This window comes from Amblyomma americanum, chromosome 9, assembly GCF_052857255.1.
Source record: "Amblyomma americanum isolate KBUSLIRL-KWMA chromosome 9, ASM5285725v1, whole genome shotgun sequence".
NCBI lineage: Eukaryota > Metazoa > Arthropoda > Arachnida > Ixodida > Ixodidae > Amblyomma > Amblyomma americanum.
The window spans coordinates 82,771,574-82,796,575 of record NC_135505.1 but is presented as its reverse complement, the minus strand read 5'-3'; positions in this window follow the sequence as shown (position 1 = coordinate 82,796,575).

Here is a 25,002-nt window from a genome sequence, read left to right as displayed (position 1 = left end):
GCATGCAGGCTTTTTTCTGGGCATGCAGATATTCAGGTACACAGGCACGCATGGAGGCGTGCTGGCTGGCAGGCAAGAACGCACGCAGGCACGCAGGCAGGCACGCAGGCAGGCGCGCAGGCAGGCGCGCAGGCAGGCACGCAGGCAGGCAGGCACGCAGGCAGGAACGCAGGCAGGCACGCAGGCAGGAACGCAGGCAGGCACGCAGGCAGGCACGCAGGCAGGCACGCAGCAGCCACGCAGGCAGGCATGCAATCAATCAGGCGGACAGGAACGCACGCAGGTAGGCACGCAGGGAGGCACGCGCGCAGTCACGTAAGAAGGAACGTACGCAGGCATGCAGGCAGGCAGGCAGGCAGGCAGGCAGGCAGGCAGGCAGGCAGGCAGGCAGGCAGGCAGGCAGGCAGGCAGGCAGGCAGGCAGGCAGGCAGGCAGGCAGGCAGGCAGGCAGGCAGGCAGGCAGGCAGGCAGGCAGGCAGGCAGGCAGGCAGGCAGGCAGGCAGGCAGGCAGGCAGGCAGGCAGGCAGGCAGGCAGGCAGGCAGGCAGGCAGGCAGGCAGGCAGGCAGGCAGGCAGGCAGGCAGGCAGGCAGGCAGGCAGGCAGGCAGGCAGGCAGGCAGGCAGGCAGGCAGGCAGGCAGGCAGGCAGGCAGGCAGGCAGGCAGGCAGGCAGGCAGGCAGGCAGGCAGGCAGGCAGGCAGGCAGGCAGGCAGGCAGGCAGGCAGGCAGGCAGGCAGGCAGGCAGGCAGGCAGGCAGGCAGGCAGGCAGGCAGGCAGGCAGGCAGGCAGGCAGGCAGGCAGGCAGGCAGGCAGGCAGGCAGGCAGGCAGGCAGGCAGGCAGGCAGGCAGGCAGGCAGGCAGGCAGGCAGGCAGGCAGGCAGGCAGGCAGGCAGGCAGGCAGGCAGGCAGGCAGGCAGGCAGGCAGGCAGGCAGGCAGGCAGGCAGGCAGGCAGGCAGGCAGGCAGGCAGGCAGGCAGGCAGGCAGGCAGGCAGGCAGGCAGGCAGGCAGGCAGGCAGGCAGGCAGGCAGGCAGGCAGGCAGGCAGGCAGGCAGGCAGGCAGGCAGGCAGGCAGGCAGGCAGGCAGGCAGGCAGGCAGGCAGGCAGGCAGGCAGGCAGGCAGGCAGGCAGGCAGGCAGGCAGGCAGGCAGGCAGGCAGGCAGGCAGGCAGGCAGGCAGGCAGGCAGGCAGGCAGGCAGGCAGGCAGGCAGGCAGGCAGGCAGGCAGGCAGGCAGGCAGGCAGGCAGGCAGGCAGGCAGGCAGGCAGGCGCTCATGCAAGCACGCAGGCAAGCAGCCATGCAGGCACAGACGCAAGCATGCAGGCAGGCAGCCAGGCCGGAAGGCATGCTTACAGGCAGGCAGTCAAGAATGCAGGCAGGCATAAAGTGAGCCAGGTTGACAATGCCGTGCCAGAAAAGGTCTCTTAGAGTTCTGAATGTTTTCTTTTAATTATGTAGGAAATCCGCCATTACAACATTCGTTTTAAATTTCGTATTCAGTTCGCGGAGTCAATGCTTTTAAGGTGATGCGCGATAGTTCTTGGCAAAGATTGGTCCATGCAATGTATTCAGTGCACCATACGCAAGCAAAAACCACGTAAAAGCAGTACGTAGCATGTTATCGAGTGTTGTGGAACTCAGGAACCAACTTTAATGCAGTCGATCTGCGAGGCGCCTTGGGCTTTCGACCAAATTCTCAGTTCCTTGTGCTGACCAGACCACTAGGCTATGTAACACAAAGGAGGCTGCATAAGAAAAAATGATGGGTGTGACATTAGGGGATTTGAATATGAGATATGAACACAGCACAGGGTTAATCAGGGAGGTATTGCAAATGCATTTATTCTATATCGGAATTAGACTGACGATGATCATTACGTGTTTTCGGCTGAGTGGGCTTCATTCTTATGGCAGGGAAGCTTGCAGCCGCAAAATACTAGTCCGCCTTTTTTCCACGCATCGCAGAGCTATTTGCGTCCCAAAAGAACTGCATCCTGCAGTCTGGATACTGTAGAACATAATCGTTTTAGTCACTCCGAATTCTTTTCAATCGATTTTTCTGCACTTTCCAGACTCACACTTTAGAGAAAACTGAATCGCCAGACGACCTTTGCTTTGGAGATTTCTAATGTCGACTTTCCTTTGTGTCGAATAGATAGAAGCCATTAACCGTACATTTAAAAGCCGTACTTAATGGCTTGCTTATCTTTGAGCAAACCACAGCCGCATTGAAGCCATCGCTTTGCTCTCATTAGCACCGAAGACACCAAGAACTTCAGCTTCAGTTGAGGAGCAAGGATCTTCGCTTTCATACACGTGTATTAGCTCCGAGTTTTTACAATACAGTATTAAACCAAGTTTAACATTAGGTGTTATCGAGAGATCCGCATTTTCCTTGACAGTCACTGCATTGTTTGCATTTAGTTATTCTATAAGACGCGCAATGCGTTTAGGAGTTCGAATCACAATAGAGGACACCCTAATATATCTTGTGTATTTTTCTAGCGAAGCAAAGAGGTTTCTAAACTTGATATGAAACCGTTATGGATGATCACCAGCGTTGACACGCCCAAGCGCATCAACAAAATCGGCGCTATTGCGCATTCAGAACACTGGTTTGAACACCTATGTTCCTGTTCTTGGAAAAGAATCACAGCTAATGAGTACAGCTAGTACTTTCGTTTACTGCCATGCGCATTCCGCACAGAGTTTTGTCCATTCTCTTGTTGTTTCTTAGAAAAAATAGGGAAGGAGAACTCGAAACATTTATTGCATGTGATTAGCGATTTGATGTTACGGTTCGCTAACTTCTATTATCATCATCAAAACCTCGTTCGTACTAACTCATTAAGTCCCCCACTATTTATCTGCGGCACCAGGAAAGAGGATCGAAACTAGTTCAAACAGATTAATGAAAGGCATACTCGGGTTTGTGTGAACACAACTCTGCGTACTCCAGTTCACAGCGTCCGCGAATCGTTTGTTCGGGTAATCTAGCACACTAAGAGGCGTTTATTCAATACTGTTGTGATTGGTGCATGAAGGCAACATCTCGTGTTTATTACACTGTCCCGCTTTGATGTGACTGTCTGCGTGTACGGCAGTGCACCAGAAACCGGGAGAGCTTATTTGGTTTGGTTTATGGCGTTTAACGTTCCAAAGCAACTCAGACTGTGAGGAACGCCGTAGTGTCCACTGACAGCGCACAGCACACGGGCCTCTAGAATTTCGCCTCCAGAGAAATTCCACCGCCGCGGCTGGGATCAATTCCGCCTCTTTCTCGTCAGTAGTCGACTGCCATAACCACTGAGCCACCACGGTTGGTTCCAAAGAGAAGCTGCTTAGGTTTGGCAGTCCATCAAATTGTGGCATGGTGGCGGAATGCCTGTTTTCTATCCATAAACTGAGTTGTCTTGAAGCAGCGCTACAAACAATGCCGATTTTAATATAGTACAATCAGGACGCCTTAAGCGTTAGAAAACTCGTCAAACATAGGCTTTCAGAGTGAACAAGCAGCTCGAATCACCAACAGTTGGGTGATTTTCATCTTGAAAGCATTCAAAATATGTGAAGATAACAGAGAAAGCTGGGCGAGCTAGTACTCCTTAGGTAGAAGCATCACAAATAAAGGCAAGGAATAGGGAAAACACAATATCGGCCGATATTTTATATGTCGATATATTTATGGACTGCGGAAATATATATCATGGGCTAAACAAATAAATTAATACATATCAACAATCACAGGAAATACTACATACTACAAATTTTGATGGCGAAAACCAAGGCGCCATTTCGCTGTGGCTAAAAACTTTTTCCAGCTGTACTGTTTCCACTGGGAGAAAGGCGAGATATGCTTTCGTTAACATTTCGTTTGGTGCCACTGCAAGATTTTCGCGATTTAGCTAATTGTTCCGCCAATTTACGAAATTCATTTCCGTGATGTGAGGCCTCCATGTTTTTCTGCCACAATCCATGCAATGCGTTTCTAGGTGTCCTTTTGCTGTTTCATGTGCAACGTTATGGCGTTACTTCAGGTGTTCATTGAAGGATTTTTTTGTTTTCATACATACTGTTTTTCACAAGATAGCGGGATGTACCGCACTCGATTTTTCAATTGATTTCTAAGCTATGTGGAGAATTTTCGCACAACGAAATTCTCACTGCGAATATTCCTCAGTTTATGAGCGCTCGTCCCAATGTGTCTTCCATCGTCCTCGCAATAATTCGCGCTCTTTATACAGAATTAAAGTAGCGCCATTAGTGCATAATGATATACATGGAAAGGGTACATTGCAGAATGATGATCTCTATGTGCATAAGGGAGATTTGCGAACGCTTCAACAACAGGACCTCTCTTCGTCTCGTGAAAGGATTCACCCTTGCAAAGAATTAAAAGGGCAGTCGCTCCGAGGAGGAAGGCCCAGTGAGAGAAAGAAGGCTGTGAATTAGGAGAGGTCAGGCTTGTCTGGGCAATATAGCCGCTGAAGATGATTAGGCGGCTAACCTGCGAACCTCTGATAAGAAGTAGGTCAGCCCAGCAGAGATTAATCCGGGGGGGGGGAGGGGGGGGAACGTGGACAGATAGCGAGCGTGGTCTCAAAAGTCTGCGTCCATCTGTGGCAGGTGGATTGGTATGAATGGCGCCGTTAACCTGAACAACTGAGATAAAAGAATCAGGCGGTACAGCGGAACAAAACATTGACCAAAAAAAGGAGAGAAATAGAAAACATGGGGTCCAGTTCTGAAAAAGAATAAAAAGAAAGGAGAGACAATTTGCAAAGGAAGCTTTGCTTTTGAAATTATAGCAATAGATGCCGGGCATAAGCGAACCAGTGAAAACGAGAGATAAAAAATAGAGGTAGTAGAGAGCAAGAAAACGACATTATTCTGGAGAGTGGAGGGTGGAGGATTAAAGAAACGGTAATGCGGCATTATTAGCTACTGGGAGAAGCTATGACCACGTGCAAGACTAGTTTTAAGTTTTACCAGTGCCGGAATGTACCTGAGAGATTCTAAGTTTCCGACAAAAATAATGGTTCCTACCGTATGTGAGACTTGAAATTCGTGGATTAAGAACGCCTCTCTGTGTTCTCTGTGTATTAGGGAATTTCAACCCTGAATGAAAGATGAACAGAGTTTGACAAACTTGTGTCCGGGTTGAATGTTGAGTGTTGCGCTCAATGATGGCTCGGTTGATCCAATACATTCAGACAACCTCGCACGACAGCGCTGGTAAGACAATCTTTCTACCGAGGCTGAAGTTGCTTGCCATGCATCTAAAACAGATTCGCTTTTTAAATGCTTGCATGTCTTGCATCCATATCTAGAACACAAGGTCACTGTCGGCCGGCGTTTCTTATCAAGTCTAGTGTGTACTAGGGTGTCTATAAGGATTGTGCTGTTTCTCCATTTTAACTTTATGTGCATTAGCCAGCAGTAGAGGCAAGACCAGGCGTGTGCAGAAGTCATTCGTCCCGCAGCTTTGTCTCGAAGAACATATCATTAACAGGGTCGAGTTTTATTACTGTATGGTCACATAACCACCATTTCAGTGTTCGATTACTTGCATAATCGAATGGTGCTTTGAATTTAAGATGCTTTTGGATTCACTCTGCCGCTTAACACATTGCAAATGGTACACAGAAAATACCCCCACATTATTTCACGCGTCATCGCAAGGTGGGTAATTTACGATATATGTTGAGGCTGACTAAATTAAGCACGAACTCTAATACCTACTTCAGACATTGACTAGCAGGAATAAAATGACGTTTATTAATGCATAATAACAAGTTTATTTGGCCAACATGAGAAAAATATAAAAGAGCCTATCCTACAATGTAAGCGGTGCGCGAGAAATTCAGATTTCGCATACTTTACTACCCATCTTCAATAATCAATTTTAAGCAGCCTACACAACAAGGCTTGAAATAAAGAAGAAGGTAAGGATATTGTAAGTGTTGCATAATCGGCTACTGCATAATGAAATTTAATCTGTCGTACCAGTGTCATTGTCTTTGGTTTGCTTTATTGACAGCTGTTTTTTTCGCCCCGATTCTCTCTCCAAAGGTGTAATAATAATAATAATTGGTTCTATGGGGTTAGGAAATAGCGCAGTATTTGTCTCATATATCGTTGGGCACCTGAACCGCGCCGTAAGGGAAGAGATAAGAGAGGGAGTGAAAGAGGAAAGGAAGAATTAGGTGCCGTAGTGGAGGGCTCCGGAATAATTTCGACCACCTGGGGATCTTTAACGTGCACTGACATCGCACAGCACACTGGCGGCTTAGCGTTTTTCCTCCATAAAAACGCAGCCGCCGCGGTCGGGTTCGAACCCGGGAACTAAGAATCGTTTTCAAGACGAGCACACTTGCGGTTAGTGACGTAAGCAAGCACTAGAAAAAGTTTTTGCTTGCGAAAGCACAAAGAATACCAGAAGGAAAAAAAGTTATCGATTATACAGCGTTGAGCAGCTGTGATCCTCCTACTTCGCAAAGAATAAAAATGGGCTTTACAGGTAGGACGTGGAGGAACGAAAAAAATCGCCAATGTGTTGTCTTCTACGCGGTCTGCACGGCAGCATTGCCGTTCTATAATTTATTGCTTGAATTGTGCTCAAAGAAACGGATTTTCAAATGACTCTGTACCACCTTACATGCGCAGATGCAAAGCATTCCTTACTTACGAAGAAAAATCGGCCATTGTTTCACCAGCAAATCCGCGGCTTCCCTTATACCTCAAAGATTACAGATCACACAAAGAATAATTTACGCAAAAATGAACTACATTTTTTGGGCTGAAACTGATCATGAACGTATACCATTAAATGAAACATTCACACATGCCCAGCTTTGCGTGCAACAGTGTAAACATTACGTTGCGACCTGAGATAACTTGATCGTTTTCAGTAGCATTACTCAAGCTGTCGTGTTGATGCCCATCTGCCAAACTATTATCAAACTTATATTACTTACGAAGCGTACCACATAGCAACAGCATTATAAAACACATGTTCGAAGGGAGGTTGGAAGTTCCGTGTTTAGGAGGTGAAGAAAGTTTACGTTGCCAAGTTTATATATTCTTGCGCGATTATTTGAGATAAGGGCGTTCCGTAAAAACCGACGGCTTAGCATATGTGTTAACACTGTGCAGGATTTTCGACTTGACAACGGCCGTGCAATCAGACTACAGCTGTGATTCTTTGCTTCCCGTTATATAGAATAACAACCGGAACATTCAAGCTCGTGGAAATATAAATTCCATCTTAAATGCTGTTGTTTATTAACTTATCCACAAGTTGTGCCTTTCTTCCGTACGTTGACATATTTGATGAACCAATGGAACTGGAGGTCTTCCATATAGACTGACCCAGGCAGACCAACTGCATTGGACGAACGCCGGGCGATCATTGGCAAACATTGGCATGAGCGGTGCTCCTACACTAGCATTTAGGCAGACCGCTACTATTTTGACACATTGTCCTGACTTAAAGAACTTTTGCGCCAACGTTCGGCCGACTGAGGGACCAACACAGGCCTGGCGTTATTTCGCGTCATGGGCCAATAAAAGGGTTGGAGTGGCATTCCACTTTTCAAACACTGGCATCCAGCTTTCTAACACTGGCACATGCAAATGTTAAACATTAATATGCAGCTTTTAAAAATTATTATCCTGCTTTCGAAAATTGGCACATGTAACATAACAGCCCACTAGCTACTGACCGGCGCTGTGGGTGTAAGACTTTACCCAGCAAATATTCATTACGGAGGGTGGCGAATAATTCAGAAAAAAAAGACCAGTTTGTTGCATCGAGTTACGAGGATCATGGTACTTCCGGACGCAGGATCGTTGTTTACACTTCCACAAGCAGTTTGGAAATTAAGGAAAACGAGGCCAATTGCTTGGTGGGAGAGACTGTGAGAAATATTTTTATTTTCAAATTTGCTGCGTGGCGATGCGTGTGGGAAGTCACCTTTTTCACGTCAGTTGCACTGAATTTTTTAAGGTTAGGTATAAATTCTTTATAAAAATTGCATCTGAATACAATAGTTTTATGTAAGATGTTTTAGTCGTTAGAGCACATAGAGACAAAAAGGTAGAACGGTAAGCTAGAGCACGAGAGACAGTGCGCGGGCGACCTCTACCACTAATTGCTGAGTGAGACTTGTTATCGAAGATATTTGATTTCTGATGAGCTTCTTTAAATAAAAGGGCAATTTATCTTATTATTTATGTTATGTAGCCCTCAAATATTTATTAGATAGTTTACATGACACTGTGTTTCGCCTGCGTGTGGCACTATATATACATGATTTCTTTCTAGCCACACCTGGCTAACAACCGATTCAAAACAGCAGCCAAATTACTGTGGCAGGAGTAGCTAACGGCTTATATTGAGAAATTCTTCATATATGTTTATTCTGATCAGCATGCTCCGGGTATTCTGACGTGAGCAATTTCGTGTTTGGTTCCGCAAATTTTTTGTTTTCCTATTTTATTTCTAAATTAAATTTTTTAACAACTCATATAGGCCTAGCCCATCTTCACACAACGAAATGGTGGTGCGTGTGCCATGTGCGGCAGTGTAAATGTTTAAATCATTGATGAAGCATCTAGATTGTAGCGTTATTGCTTTATGTTATCGGGACTGAGCTATGGAGCAGAAACGTGGAGGATAGCGAAAAGGATTGACCACAAATTCAGCACAACGCAGCATGGTGTGTTAAAAAGATTGATAGGCTGATATTTAAGTGATAGGAAGATGGCAAAGAGGGTCACAGAACAAAATCTGGTTGATAACATCGTAGTGGAAATCAAAAAAAAGAAGAGACATAATAATGCAAGGCTAGAAAATCGAAAGTGGCGGAGGGTGACGGACTCGTTACCAATAGAAGACAAGCATAGCACGAGACGGTAAAATGTACGGTGGGCTGAAGACATGTACAAGTTTAGTTGGATAAGATAGCCGCAGCCAACACAAAACAGGGTTAATTGCACAGGTATGGGAAGGGCTTTTTGGTTCAGTGGACGTAGTCAGACTGATGATGATGTGGTGTCGGCTGTGTAGGCTCCAATCTGATGACAGGGGAGCTTGCAGCCGCAAAAAATCCCTCCACCATTTTTACACATACCGCCGAGTAATTTGTGTTCCAAATGGAGCGCATGCCTGCAATCTGAGTACACACTAAACAAATTCTTACCCTTAAGGGTTCAAATGAGCTTTCCCCAGACGAACTCTTTTGGGTGTTAAAAAGGGTGCAGAGATCAGCACAATTAAGAAAGGGTGCACAGCATGAAAGTTTAGAGGGCGCGCATAAGTCGAAGGATTTCGCTTCATGGGTGGATCAATGTGGAGCACCCTTCCAACATGCATCCGTAGAGGTGTTATGGAAAAATAGTGCCCTTTAATGAGGGTGCAACCATTACATCCTCTAAAGTATCATGAGGTGCTCCCTTCTTTAAGGGTGCTGATCTCTGCGCACTTTTTTAGCACCGAACAATTGGAAAAGGCTGCTCGTCTGGGGACAGCTGATTTACACCCTTAAGGATGAGAAATCGTTTAGTGTGTACCGAAAAACTTAAAAATTTAGGCTGTTCGAATCCTTTCTGAATTCGTTCCGGATTAGTTTTCGCCAGGTTTAGGGACCCAATCTGCAGAGAAGGTCGAACCGCCAGCAAAACCTTGCCTTTTGTGTCTCTAATGTGGATGTTCCTTTGTGCGAATAGATAAGCATAGGTGAAAGTTGGTCACCTAAAAGCCACAAACAGTGCATAGAAATAGAATTACATCACTGCTTACCGTTTGGCGAAACGCAGCCGCTATGTACCTAACGTTTCGTTCTCATTGGTATCAGACGGCAAAATTTTGCCTTACGTGGAAAGGAAAATAACATCTTTAGTTTAATGCGATTGCATTCATTCCGAGGATTTAACGTAAGGTACTAAATTCACGATAACGTGCTATATTAACGATAGATTAACATTTTCTTTGACAGTCAGTGGGGTGATTTTTAACAGTTTATTCCATCAGGCACGCAATACGTATTCCAATTCGAATCTCAGCAGAGGAGTCCTTTATATTCCTTAGGCATTCATTTACTGACGCGAGGATGTTTCTAAAATTGGTATGAAGTATGAATTACCACCAGTGCTGGTACGCACAAGTGAATCAATGGTAATCGGAGTTTTGATGTATTCAGAAAACTCATTTCACAGTCTATGTTCTGGTTTTCGAACGTGATTCGGAGCTAATAATTACAACTATACTTTTGTTTACAACCATAAGCATGGTAGAGGACACTTTGTTTGTATTTATTTTGTTTAGAAGAAAAAATAAAAAAGGTGAACTCGAAAATATAAATCCATGGGCTTTGCAATTCAATGTTACAGTTTCGCTATCTTCTCTTCCCACTTTAAATAATTCGATCGTAATAACTGAGAGAAATAGAGAGAAAAAAAAATTTATTTGGTCCATTAAGGGTTGAGCGTTCGGTCTTCGTCTTTATCGCTGCAGACACTTGACCCTCAAAGCAGGGTTGGGCCCCTAGTCCAGGGCTCCACTGAGTGGCGCTGCTTCGCTTGCGTGCTGCATCGTTGCCCTTTGTGCAGTGAGCTCGAAGCTGGTGAGCCAGCTCACCCACTGCTCTGCACTCGGGGTTTTGTGTTGGTGGAACGTGTAGTTTCGCTTACACTCCCAGGTTATATGGTAAAGCGTGGGGGTTGCCCCGCACCACGGGCATGCGTTCCTATACTGTGTAGAATATATCTTGTTAAGTATATGTAGGTTAAAGAATGTTCCCGTTTGCAGCCTCCGCCAACTAGCTGCTTCTTGTTGTGTTAGGGCCTTATGTGGCGGTGAGTATCTAATTCTCATGCCTCTTTGAAAGTTTAGGTATTCTGAAAATCTGATCTCCACGGTGAAGTGGTGTCCCAGGGCGCAGTGCCACTCGGCTCGGTACGTGATCTCTTGAGCCAAGCTGTCTGCCCTTTCGTTTCCTGCTATCGCCGTGTGTGCCGGAATCCGGATTAATTTGTGGGTTGCTGTTTTTCAGAGGTGTGCAGCTTCGCGGAGGATAGCTAAGGCAGCCCTGCAGATTCTACCTTTCGTATAGTTTCTACATGTCTCTTTTGAGTCCGTTAGGATGACTCGTCTTTTCGATAGCCCTCAACCGCTGCCAGCGCAACAGCGACCTCCTCCGCTTCCGCTATCCTGACGCTACGTGTAGTTGCGCAGGTGATTAGATTGCCTGCGTTATCAACCACCACCGAAGCTGTCTAGTAGTAACTTTTGCGTCTATTCCATGGATACATGGTTGCATCCGTGAAGGCTGTGTTTTCTAATTTGGCTAAGTACCTCTCCACATAATCTGCCCGCGCCTGTCTCCTGGCCGCGTGGAGATTTGGGTCCATGTTTTTCGGAATAGGATTGACCAGCAGGGTTTTACGGATCTCGTCGGGTATATCGGCGGATCGATCGAGGTGCCCCCTTGGGTCGCGACCCGACCTTGTCAGTAGCGCTCTTCCTGCAGCCGTGTTTCTGAGTCGTTCCAGCTGTGCTTCGTGCTGTGCTTCTGCCAGCTCCACAAAGGTGTTGCTAATTCCTAGCTGTAGCATCTGCTCATTCGATGGGTTTTTTGTTAGGTGGAGTGCCGTCTTGTATGCCTTCCTCAGGATTGTCTCGGCCGGTTCCGTTTCGCTTTTGATCATGGGGTGGTATGGCAGCCAGTAGATGACCCTACTGACTATGAGGCTTCTTAATAGCTTTAGCGTTTCTTCTTCTTTCATTCCATGTTTTCAATTGGAGACTCCGGTTATCATACTGCCTACCTGTTCGGCCGACTTGCCGAGCAGGCACTGTGATAACTGAGAAAATCCTTCACCCTTTATTTTAAGCACCAAGAAACAGGCTCGGAAATAGCGCACACGGATTAATGAAGGGCATACCCGGGTTGCTGTATACCTGACACTGCTTACGCCAGTTCACAGCTTCTGGAAATCGTTCGGTCGGGCACTCTTGCCGACTAAGACTGGTTTCTCAGATACCAATGTGAAGGGCGCATAAAGGCTCCATCACGTCTTTATTTCGCAAGCCCGCTCTGATGTGACTGGATGCGTTTGCTGTACTGTACTCGAACCCGGGAGAACCTGCTTGGGTTTGGCAGTCTATGGAATTGTGGCATGGCGGCTAAATTCCGGTTTTCTGTTTATAATCGGAGTTGTCATGAAGCAGCCCTATAAAAATACTGATTTTAAGGTAGCACAGTCAGGAGCTCTTAAGCTTTAGAAAACTCGTGAAATACAAGTAATGTAGAATGATCAACCAGATCGAAGCACCATCAGTTGCCTGATTTCCATCTTTAAGGCACTCAAAATATTTGTATATGAAACAAAGTTGGCGAGCTAGTACTACTTTAGGTATGAAGCAACAGAAATGCAGACAAGAAAAAGTGAAAACAAACAAAGTTCATCGATAATTTCCAATGAAGTTTATTTCTTGCACTGCGGAAATGTATATACCGTAGGCTGAAAGGCAGACAGAAGAAAGAAACGAGAATTCAGCGTAATCAAGTGCAGGTTAAACCTCTCACCATGTGTAAGACTTCTTTTTTATTACAACCGTGCAGTAAGGTAACTAAGAGATTCTAGGTTTCCTACGGATATGGTGCTCCCTGCTGGTTTTAAAAACTTAAATTTTTGGATTAGGTACGCCGATCAAATTTAAATTTCAACCATCACAGAAGGATAACAGTGAAACTGGCCGCAGTTCTGAGCGCGTTGATGACTACGTTGATTATATAGTCGTGCGGTTAATGATTGCTCGGTTTTTCCAATACATTCTTTCTGACAAGAGGAACATTGAAGCACGTAGACATCATTCCAGGAACGTGCAGTTAAACCTAGCCTTTCCAACGCAGATCAAATTATTATTTAAGCATCTGACAATAGAGTCGCTTTTTAAACTCTTGCATGTCTTGTACCTACTCCGAGAACATAAGCTTACTCTAGGTAGGCGTGTATTATCAAGCCCAGCTTGTACTAGTATGTTTTTCAGGGTTCTATTGCGTCTCTATGTCACCCTTACTATATTATCGTCAAGTGGGTATGGTTGTTATTACTGTTTGGTTCTTTGAAAAACAATAGAGACAGAAAACACCCCGACATTATATCACCTCAAAATGATGGGTAGGTATTTCACGGTCTAGTCTGAGACCGGCCAAATCCAAACTTGAGCCGAAATACATACATTGGGCATTAATTAGCACCAGGAAAATGACGCACTTTATGCATACGAAAGGGCTAATGTGATAAAATAGAGCCAAAAATAAAAGATGGTAATCTACAATCTCAAAGGTGCCCTAGAAATTTTGATTTCACATAGGTTCATCACCTCTTTCCAATTTTCAATTTCAAGCACCCAGCACAGTGAGGTTAGAAATAAGCAAGGTGATAAGAATATTGTAATGATACGACAAAGTGTTACATTGTCGGTCTGCCGAAAGAATTGTAACCTGTCGGACAAAGTTTCATTCTCCTTGGTTCTTTTCGATGACAGTTCATATATTTTCCTTCCCCGATTCTCTGGCCAAAGGCGTGAAAGCTTGTTGCGTAAAAGCCTCTTGTCCCTGCCGACCACACTTGCTTTAGCTTACGTAAGCAAGCCCAAGAAAAAATTTCTGCTTGCGACAACACCAAGTATACCGGAACGAAAGAAAGTTATTGATTATACAGCGTTGACTAGCTGTTGTCCTATCCAATCTCAATTTACTTGGGCGTTACAGGTGGGTTGCGGGTCAACAAATAAATTCAGCAGTGTGTTGCCTTCTACCTGGCCGGCACGAAAGCATTGCCTTTCTAAAAAGGATTGCTTTGTTTGTGCTCACGGAAATTGATTTGGAACAGACTCTACAAAATCTTAAGTGCGCAGAAGCACAGCATGCCCTGCTGACAGAGAACTATCGGTCATTATTTCTCCAGCCATATAACCGCTTCCCTTACGCCTCATAGAATTCAGATCATACAGGGAAGATATTACGCAAAAATTAAACAACTAGATGTGGTGGGCCACAACTTATGAATATATACCATTCCATGAAACGCTCAAAGTAACCTAGCTTTGCATGCCACAGTGTAAATATTACGTCAAAACCTAAGTTCACTTGATCGTTTTAATTAATTTACTAAAGGTGTCGTGTTCATGCCGTGCCTGCCGAAGTGTTATCATTCCCGTACTACTTCCAAAGCGTACCACATGGCAACAGAAATGTAAAAGAAATGTTCGCTGTGGGATGGAGAGCTTCGTGCGGATGACGCTAAGAATGTTTAAGGTGCGGAGCTCATATATTCTGCGCGATTATTTGCGATAAACGGCGTTCTGTTAAAACCTACGGATTGGCGTATGTGTTCACACTGTGCAGGATTTTCGACTAGAATCAGACCGCAGCTGTGAATCTTAGCTTCCTGTTAGTTAGAATATCACCCCAAAAATTGTTGCGCGCGAAAATGTAAACAAAATTTTGCGTTCTGTAGATTATCTCAATTTCAACAAGTGTTGACTTTCATCATCATCAGCACGACTTCACCCACTGCTGAGAAAATCCCTCTCCGAGGTCTCTCTAATTCAAGCTCTCCTTCGCCTGCTGCGCCAACCCAATGCCTGCAAACTTAACATAACTTTCTGCCACCCCCTCCTAAATGGGTCTTCTCTTGAAATCCACTCCGGTACCCTTAAGGATCAGCGGTTATGTTGCCTTTGTAGTGCATGCCCTGACCCAAGCCCATGTCTCTCTCTTGATGTGGACTAGGATGTCATTAAGGTGCGTTATCTCCCCCACCAACTCTGCCCGCTTCTGATCGCTTAACATTACATCTATAATTTTTCTTTCCTTGGCTCATTGCGTTGTTCTTAGCTTAAGCTGAACCTGTTTCTCTAGCCCCCTTGCTTTTGCTGTGCAGGTAAGTACCAGTAAGTTAGAGCGGCTGTGCACTTTTCTCTTGAGAGATATTGGTAAACTGCCATTCATGATCTTATAGAACCTGCCATATGCGTTCCACCTCATTGTTATACTTCTGGTTATTCCCCTCTAATGATTGGGATTAGCTGCCTATGTAGCACATGAGAGTAGGCCAATATTAGATATTCGATGGAAAAGTATCGCCCTTTGTAGGCTCAGGGTTCCCAATGAGTATCGGATATTGGCTGCACAACTCAGTAATATTTCAAATACGGGCATTGGCTGTCCATCGCTTTCACATTATTGGCTGTGTCTTCATCAAATTCTGGCTATCATGGCCCAGGATAGCCACAATTCTTTCATTCTTTCCCATTGCCGTTTGTCCCATCATAGAATCGTGGTTATGATGGGCCGAGAAGTTGCTCCTTTGATTGCCAGAAATGGCTATCCCATTCTAGAAAACTCTTTACAATGGCCTTACTTTGCCATCACTCATTCAGTGTCAAAACTTTACTGGCAAACGCTGGTCAACCTTCTGTCTTGTGCAAAATTAACATAGGAACGTTCTATTATGCTACAACAGAGTGACAGTTCGTAATTTTGAGAACTCGTTAAAACTGAATTGAGCTCTCTATATGTAGTGTGGGACATGTGTAGGCCTGTCTAGTTTCAGTTTAACTATAAATGGCGTGTATACGTGGCATTGATCTTTGCGACAAAACACACGTTTCTGAAGCACATTATAGCATTCGATCAGTATTAGAGCAGTAGTGCTGGTCAATTACCTTTGTACTACTACTTCAATTTTATTATGATATCATTCTATCCGAAATTTTCAGTTGTATTTGAGTCAAAAGGTAAATGACGCTTCAAATGGCATTCAGGCCCAACGGTGTTGTGCTGTGCTTCAAATAAATTTTCAAACGCAATCGCTTTCCGTGCAGTCATCGTAACAGTTTTGTAGAGTACTCGGATGGTGCACTTCCTTGCAAGCAAATCCAGGTCTTGTAGCAGCATCCAAGGTCCACATGCTACACTTGAATTTTTTTTGAAATTTATTGAAATTCAGACAAAATACAATTTGTCTGGGTGGAGAGGGCTAAAGATGAGACGAGAGGTCACCTGACTAGGCCCAAAACACCCTGAATTCATACAGCATAGTGTGGACATGAAAGGCATCACAACAAAATTGTGCAAGAATATCGTAAGATATCACGTTCAGCAAAAAAACAAAAAATACAACAAAATTCTACAGGAATACCACATGGTTTAACAACACACCCTAGTTACAAGGCAAAGCACTTAAAGAAAGAATAACCACAAATGTGTTTCTTAGACAAAACAAAGAAAGATAACCGGAATGGATGGGATCGCCTGGAACACAGCTGTAATATATTGGTACTGCAGTTCCTGCAAACATGGTCGGGCTTATACGCAAGTCAAGAAAAAATCTCTTGCCTGCTTTAGGAAAGCAAGCAGAGAAGAACAGAGAAGAACATTACATAAGGAGGGGCTTACAAATGGGTTTGTGTAAATGCACTCATGATGAAAACATAAGCATAATGAACTTAACACTGGAACTGTAAACACTAAAAAAAGACTAAAAAAGGAGGATCAAGCGGTTACAAAATGGTAAGCAAAAAAGAACAAAGAAAAAAGATAAAAGGAAAAAAGAAAAGAGAAAAACACAAAAATTCAGAAAAAATGCAGGAAAAAGTACAGAGCAACTACAAGTTCACGTGTTCTGAAAATGACTAGTGAGTTTTGCGCTAAATGTTTTGCGATCGTTGCATGAAACTATGTCGTTTGACAGGGCATTCCAACGGGTTATTGCGTCAGGAAAAAAAGAACTGCTCATTGCTAAAGTACGGCTCTTGATGCTGACTATGGGGTGGCTGTGGCTGAGGCGACTGGAAGTTCGGATTGGTGGTTTCAGCAGGGGGTGCTTTGACGTCGGATGGTAAAATTTATTTAGTGTATTCAGAGGTGATAAAAGGGGTCGCGTGGTTTTGGATAGCCTCAAGTTCGGCGGTGAGGTAGGCTTGAGAGGGATGCCAGATGGATGATGCAAATTCAAGTTTGGGACGAACAAATGTTAGGTAAGCAAGCTTTTTTGCTTCGGGAGAGGCTGACTTGAGGTTACGTCGTAGATAACCTAAGACACGGGAGGCATCTGAACATATTCTTTGACATGGTTTACCCAAGATTTTGAAAATGTCAGATGCACTCCAAGATACTTATATGACGTTGTTGGGACAATCGGATCCGAGTTTATATTGTATGAATGATGAATAACCGCGCGTTTGCGAGAGAACGACAACAGTTGGCATTTATGAAGGTTTAAAGGCATGAGCCATGTGTCGCACCATGTGGCTATTGTGTCGATATCTTTTTGTAGCAGGTGACTATGTGTGGGATCACGAAGGGGGATGTATATTACACAGTCGTCCGCGAACAGTCTTAATTTGCTGCTTGTGTTTAACGGAAGATCGTTGATGTAAATGAGGAATAGCAGTGGGGATAAGCCAGCCCCCTGTGGGACACCTGATGATACATCGGTAAGGGATGAGTGGTAGCCATTGCATGAAGTGAATTGCATGCGCCCATTTGAGAAATGATCAATCCAGGTTATTAGGTTACGGGGAATGCCTAGGGAGGAGAGTTTTTCGAGCAGGTGCGAATAAGGAACACGTTCGAAGGCTTTGGAAATACCTAAAAAATAGCGTCTATTTGAAGGTTATTGTCCATAAAGTGTAGGATATCATGAGTGAATTCCGCCAACTGTGTTTCACAGGAATACTGTTTTCCAAAATCGTGTTGGTGGGGATAAAAGGTAATTGAATCTAGATGGCTCATTAAGTTTGACGATATAACATGTTCAAGTAATTTTGAAGGAATGCCGGTTAACGAAATGGGACGATAGTTGGAAGGATTTGTGCGGTCACCTTTCTTAAAAATTGGAGCGATTTCAGCTATCTTCCAGTCATCGGGGACTTCTCCGGATTCCAATGATTGGATAAAAATTAGATCCAGGATTAGGCTTGAGATTGAACTAGTATTTTTCAGGAGCTTACTGCTTGTATTATCGCAGCCAGCTGATGATGAAGTTTTGAGAGAACTGATTAAGTTCGCTATTCCTACTGGTGTGACTGTGACTTGTGGCATGGGTATTGCGGCAATGGCTGGCAAAAAATTGGGGCTGCTAGTTGCTGAGGAGAACACTGAACAGAAGTAGTTATGGAGAATTGCCGCGCACATATTACTGTCCATGGGCTCACGGTCAGTTTGGGGGAGAGAATACGCCAGAATTTATTACGGTTTGTTTGGAGGATAGAATGTAAGTCGGAAGCAAAAAACTTGAATTTTGCGGAAGCTAATTTTTCATTGTATCCTTTAGTGCATTGATGGTATCACTCCCAAGTTTCAGACAGGTTATGCAAGTTAGCCTTACGATAAAGACGCTTTTTCCTATTAAGAAGCCTTTTCAGGTCTCTATTGAACCATTCGTTGTTATAATCGGATTTTACAAGGAACGACGGAATGTGTGCGTTTTTCAATGTGAGCATTGTAGTTTTAAAAAGTTCCCAGTTGGCATTGACCGAGCGAGCAGAATAGGATTTAACAAAAGAGTTATAAAAATCTGATAATGCGAGGTTGATGGCATTAAAATTAGCCCTTTTGTAGTCGGTTATTATGATAGGCAGATGTGAATTAGGTTGTGATTGCTAATGGCTGGTAATATGGTTATGCCTTTAACGTCATCCGGGGAGGTTGTCAGAAGTAGGTCAAGAATGTTACTTCCTCTTGTGCGGCATGTAATGACTTGGTGTAAGTTGTAGTCAAGTGTTAGATCAAGGAAGCGTTTTGATTCGTTGGAAGGTGATTCATTAAGCACTGAGAGTAAGGGTCAGTTAATGTTAGGGAAGTTAAAGTCGCCGAATAAATAGATGGGAGAATTTGGAAATTTATCTTTGATGTTCAAAGCACGTCACAGCGCGTCACAGAAGGATGAATCACTATCAGGTGGCCGATAGCAAATAACAAAAACGACTTTCCTTGCCCTGTCATTCACGGATGCCCACGTGAGTTCAAGGGTGTCGTCACTGAAAATGTGAGACGAAGACAAGGTGTTCTTGATGGCTATGAGAACGCCTCCGCCTTTCTTGTTTTTCCTGTCATACCGGTGTATTGTGTAGTTAAGGTTGGGGGAAAATATTTCACTGTCTCTAATATTGTCGTTCAGCCAGGTTTCAGTGATTAGCACGACTTCCGCTTCAATATCAGTAATGCAACCTTCAAGTCTGTCTCTTTTAGGGATAACGCTCCGGATATTCGTGAACGCAATATTCAGGTCGAGGTATAGTGATGGACGCTGTGTAATGACGAGTGAAAGTACTTGTTCGTTGGTGCGTCATGTATCGCTTTGTTGGGTGTTTGCGGAGGGTAGTCTTGCGTTTTTGCGGGCGGTAGCTGCTGAGTTTGGGCTTTCCAGAACGCTATCAGCGTCAGCGTTATAATAATAGCATTTGCTGCCTACGTAAAGCTTGTCAAAAGCAAGCTTATAGGCACAATTTTTTGGTCTAACGAACTCAAGCAGCTTTGAACGTGCTTGACGCGTAGGAAATTCAGTCTTCTCCTATGGCGTAGTTGGTCCCTTTAAGTTTCCGCCCATGGGAAAGAAGGTTCTCTTTTGTTTTTAACTGTGTAAATTTTACGATAATGGGGCGTTTTATGTCCTCGGAGTGACTTCCAATACGGTGGGCACGTTCGATGCTACTCCGGTCTAGTTGAACGTCAAGGTGATCTGCAAAAATTTGAACAATTTTGTTTTCTGATTCGGACCATCACTCTGTGCTTGTGTCGTCAAGGCCCACGAAAAGCAAGTTGTTGCGGCGCATACGGTTTTTGGTGTCGATGTTAGCAGCTTTTAAGACTGGGATCTCGCGTTGTATGTGGTGTGTCTCTATAGGCGTTTTGTCGGTATTCGGTGAGTGTTCTGGTGATTCAAGATTCGCTAGACGGTTGCTTAAAGCGGCTATTTGTTTTTCGTGCGAGACTTGAGTCACGCCGAGGTTAGCTTTCTTCTAGTCGGTGAATGTGGGCCTCAATAGGAGATGGTTCTTTAGGCGTGCCAGGGCCAGGGTTGAGTTCGACGTCACCAGATAGTAACAGCATGGCGGGCAGGCGGGCGGGCAGGCGGGCAGGCAGGCAGGCAGGCGGGCGGGCGGGCGGGCGGGCGGGCGGGCGGGCGGGCAGGCGGGCGGGCAGGCGGGCAGGCGGGCGGGCAGGCGGGCGAACGGGCGGGCGGGCGGGCGGGCAGGCAGGCAGGCAGGCAGGCAGGCGGGCGGGCAGGCGGCAGGCAGGCGGGCAGGCGGGCAGGCGGGCAGGCAGGCAGGCAGGCAGGCATTTACAGACGCAAGCATACAGGCAGGCAGCCAGGCAGGCAGCCAGGCAGCCATGCCAGAAAGCATGCTTACAGGCTGGCACGCAAGAGTGCAAGCAGGCACGAAGTGAGGCAGGCTGCCAATTCCGTGGCAATGGGGCTCTTTGAGTTCTAAAGCTTTCTTTTATTTTCTTTAGAAATTCGCCACTACAACACCTGTTTTAAATTACTTATTCAGTTCCCGGTGTCAATAGCTTTCAGATGGTGCGCGATAGTTCATGGTAAAGATTTGTCCATGCAATGTGTTCAGTGTACCATACGCAAGTGCAAACCCCATAAGAGCAGTAAGCAGCAGTTACGGAGTTTTTAGGAATTCTGCAACTTACTTTAATGGAGGCGAACTGCGAGGTGCCTTAGGCTTTACATCAAATTCTCAGTTCCGTGTGCTGACTAGACAACCAGGCTAAATATTATATAAAGAAGGCTATATAAAGAAAAAAAGTGATATGTGTGACATTAGGGGATATGAAGATGGCATATGAACAGAGGACAAGGTTAATCGGAGATTTATGGGAAAGGACTTTATTCCATACCGGAATTAGACTGATGTTGACCAGTGTGTGCTTTCGGCTGAGCGTGCTTCATTCTTATGACAGGGATGCTTGCAGCCGCAAAATAATAGTCCGCCACTTTTCCACATATCGCGGACCTATTTGTGTCCCATATGGACTGCATCCGACAATCTGGGTACTGTGGAACTTTATCGGTTTAGTCTGTCCGAATTCATTTAAATTGTGTTTTCTGCAGTTTAGAGACTCAACTCTGAAGAATGCCGAATCGCCAGCAAGATCTTCGCTTCCGAGACTTTTAATGTACACATTCCTTTGTGTCAAATAGATAGGCATAGAAGAAAGGTGGCCACCGAACAGCCACTAGCAGTGGGTATAAAAAGCCCTACATCATTGCTTATCGTTGGGCAAACCACAGCCGCAGTGAAGCTATCGCTTTGTTCTCTTTCGTACCGACGACACCAAGAACTTCAGGTTCAGTGTAGGGGCAAGGATATCGTTGCTTTTGTACGCGTGTATTAATTCCGAGCTTTTAAAATAAAGTATTCTAACAAGCACGAGATGTCGTGTTACCGAAAGACCCGCATTTTCCTTGACAGTCAGTGCATTGATTGCATTTATTTCTTATATAAGGCACGCAATATGTATTCCAGTTCGAATGACAGTAGAGGACACTAATATTTCGTGTGTATTTTCTTAGCGAAGTGAAGAGGTTTCTAAACTTATTATGAAACCGAATAGATTAGCACCAGTGTGGACGCGCGCAAGCGATTCAACACAATCGGATATATGGCGCTTTTAGACCACTGGTTTGAGCGGTTATGTTGCAGTTCTCGGAGGTGAATCACAGCTAATGAGAACACCTAGTACTTTCATTTACAGCCAAAGCCATGCCACACGGAATTTTGTGCGCTCTTTTATTGTTTCTTACAAAAAATGAATAAGGACAACTCGAAAATACATTCCATGCGATTTTCAGTTTGACGTTACGATTCGCTACCTTCTATTTCCATCGACAAGACCTCCTTCGTGATAACTGATAATTCCGGCACCCTTTATCTCCAGCACCAAGAAGGAGGCTCGGAAATAGCTCAAACAGATTGATGAAGGCCATACCCGGGTTTGTGTGAACACGACACTGCGTACGCTAGTTCACTGCGTCCGGGAATCGTTTGTTCCGGTAATCTAGCACACTAAGAGGCGTTTCATAATTATCATTGTAAATGGCGCATGAAGACTTCATCTCGTGTGTATTTCCTCTACCCGCTCTGATGTGACCGGCTGCGTCCACAGTAGTGCACCCGAACTCGAGAGAAGTTGCTTAGTTGGTTTGATTAATGGGGTTTAACGTTCCAAGGAACTCAGAATATGAGGGACGCGGTAGTGAAGGGCTCCAAAAATTTCGGCCACCTGGGGTTCTTGAACTTGCACTGACGTGGCACAGCACGCGGGCCTCTGAAATTCTACCTCCATCGAAATGCGACCGCCGAGGTCGGGATCGAACTCGCGTCTTTCTGGTCAGTCGCAGAGCGCCACAATCACTGAGCCCCTGCCGCGGGTTCGAATAAGAAACTTCTTAGGCTTGGCAGTGTATCGAATCGCGGCATGGCGGCTAAATGTCTGTTTCCTATCCATAAACTGAGTTGCCTTGACGCAGCCCTACGAACAATGCCGAATTTAAGATAGTACAGTCAGGACCTCTATATCAAACTCTTTAAGCTTTATCAAACTCGTGATATAGAAGCGGTGCAGAATGAACAACCAGATCGAATCGCTTGCAGTTGGCTGATTTTCTTCTTGAGAGCATTGAAAATATTTGTGGATAAATAAAAAGCTGGGCTCGCTAGTGCTACTTAAGGTAGAACTGCACAAATAGAGACATGGAATATGAAAAAGACACAATGTCGGCCGATATTTTTAAGCGAACTACATTTATTAGACTGCGAAATAGTATATCATAGCCTAAACTTATAATTGAATACATATCGACAATGAAAGGAAATCATGCATACCTTAAAATTTTGACGACGACAACAGAGGCGCCATTTTGCTGCCGCTAAGATCTCTGCTCAGCGGTACTGCTGCCGCTAGAAGCGAGGCGAGATATGCTTTCGTTAACATTTCGATCGGTGTCATTTTAAGACTTTCGCGATTGAGCTGGTTGTTCCGCCTTTTTATCAAATTCATTTCCCTGAAGTATGGCTTCCATGTTTTTCAGCCACAAGCCAAGTAATGTGTGTCTAGGTGTCCTTTTGTCGTTTCATGTGCAACGTTATGGCGTTACTTGAGGTGTTCATTGAAGGTTTTTTTGTTTTTCTTACATACTGTTTTTCAAAAGATAGCGGGGTGTACCACGCACCATTTTGTTCCTGTCGACAATTGATTTCTAAGCTATGTAAAGAATTTTTGCACAAGCAATTTCTCACCCTTAACTTTTCTGAGAATATCTCCCCGTTGATGAACGCTCGTCCCAGTGTGTCTTCCATCGTCCTCGTATCAATTCGCGCTCTTTATACACAATTAAACTAGTGCCATTAGTGCATAATTATATACATGGAAAGGGTACACTCGAAGAATGATGATCACTAAGTGAATAAGAAAGGGTAAATTCAATGTGTTTGCGAACATTTCATGAGCAGGACTTCCTCCTCGTCCCGTGAAAATGTTCATCCTTGCAGGGAATTAAAGGGTCCTTGCTCCGAGGAGGAAGGCCCAGTGAGAAAAAAAATAATGTGCAGTAGCTCAGCTAATCCAAGATATACAAAGCGAAAGCGATATTGAGGTCTCCACTAACTTGCGGAGCCGGTTGTGCGCCTTTCCTTTCGTGAAAATGAACGGCCTTTGCAAAGTTGTCAACGCCATGAACGCTATGAACGCCGTCGGCTCACTTGTTTTGTTTGGATTTTCAGGAAAGGAAATGGCACGGTAACAGTACCACATATCTCGGTTGACACCCTAACGAAGCTGTAAAGGAAGGGGTAAAGGAAGGAGGGAAAGAGAAAACTGAAAGTTAGATTGTCGAGGAAAGGCGCGGCGCTGCGCAGCGACGGAACACCAGTGGCTTGGTGCTACTAGTGGCGCATGCGCAGTTGTGACTAGGGAGCGAGAGAGAGAGAAACGAAAGGTCAGGCGATGGAGTCGGCGGCGGCCATCTGCGCAGTGCGTGACGTCACTCGTGCTCCGACATACGCCGCAGCGCGCGAAGCGCGGTATTGACTAGCGTAGTGAAGCTTTTCGCTACAAAACGAGGGTGTGAACTAGGAGAGATCAGTGTTGTCCAGGCATTATAGCTGCTTAAGATGATTAGCCGGTTAAACGGCAAACCATTGCTAGGAATTAGGACAGCCCAGCAGAATGTAATCCAGGGGTGTGGAGAGATGATAGATAGCGGGCGTGGCCTAGAAAGGCTGCGTCCATCTATGACAGGTGGATTGGTATGACTGACCTCGTTAACCTGAGAAACTGAGATAAAGGAATCAGGATGCACAGCAGAACCAAACATCGACCAAAAAAGGAAAGAAAGAGAGATCACATGGGGTGAGTTCCTAAAAAAGTGTAAAAAGAAGGGGGATATAAATTGGCAAAGAAGCTTTCCTGAGAAATGATGCCAATAAATGCAGGGCATAAGCACAGTAGAGAAAACTAGAGATCGAAAAGAGAGACAGTAGCCAGCTAGAAAACAACATTATCCCAGTGGAGGGAGGTCGCAGGGTTAAGGAAACGCTTATGCGCCTTTATTAGGTACCTCGAGAAGCTATGACCAAGTGCAAGACTAGTTTAAGTTATACCAGTGCCAGAATGTACCAGAGAAACTCTAAGTTTCCGATAAGAATCATGTTCCTTACTGGTTGTAAGACGTGAACTCCATGCATTAAGAACGCCTCTCTGTATTTTCGGTGTCTTGGAGATTTTGAACCCTGACTGTAGTGTGAACAGAGTTTGTCAACATTGTGACCGCGTTGATAGTTCAGTCTTGCGCTAATTGATTTCTCAGTTGCTCCAAAATATTCTTGCTCACGAGAGGAATATTGCACCATATACACAACATCACACTAACGCGCTGTTAAAAATAGTCTTCCTATCGAGGTTGAAGTTGCTTG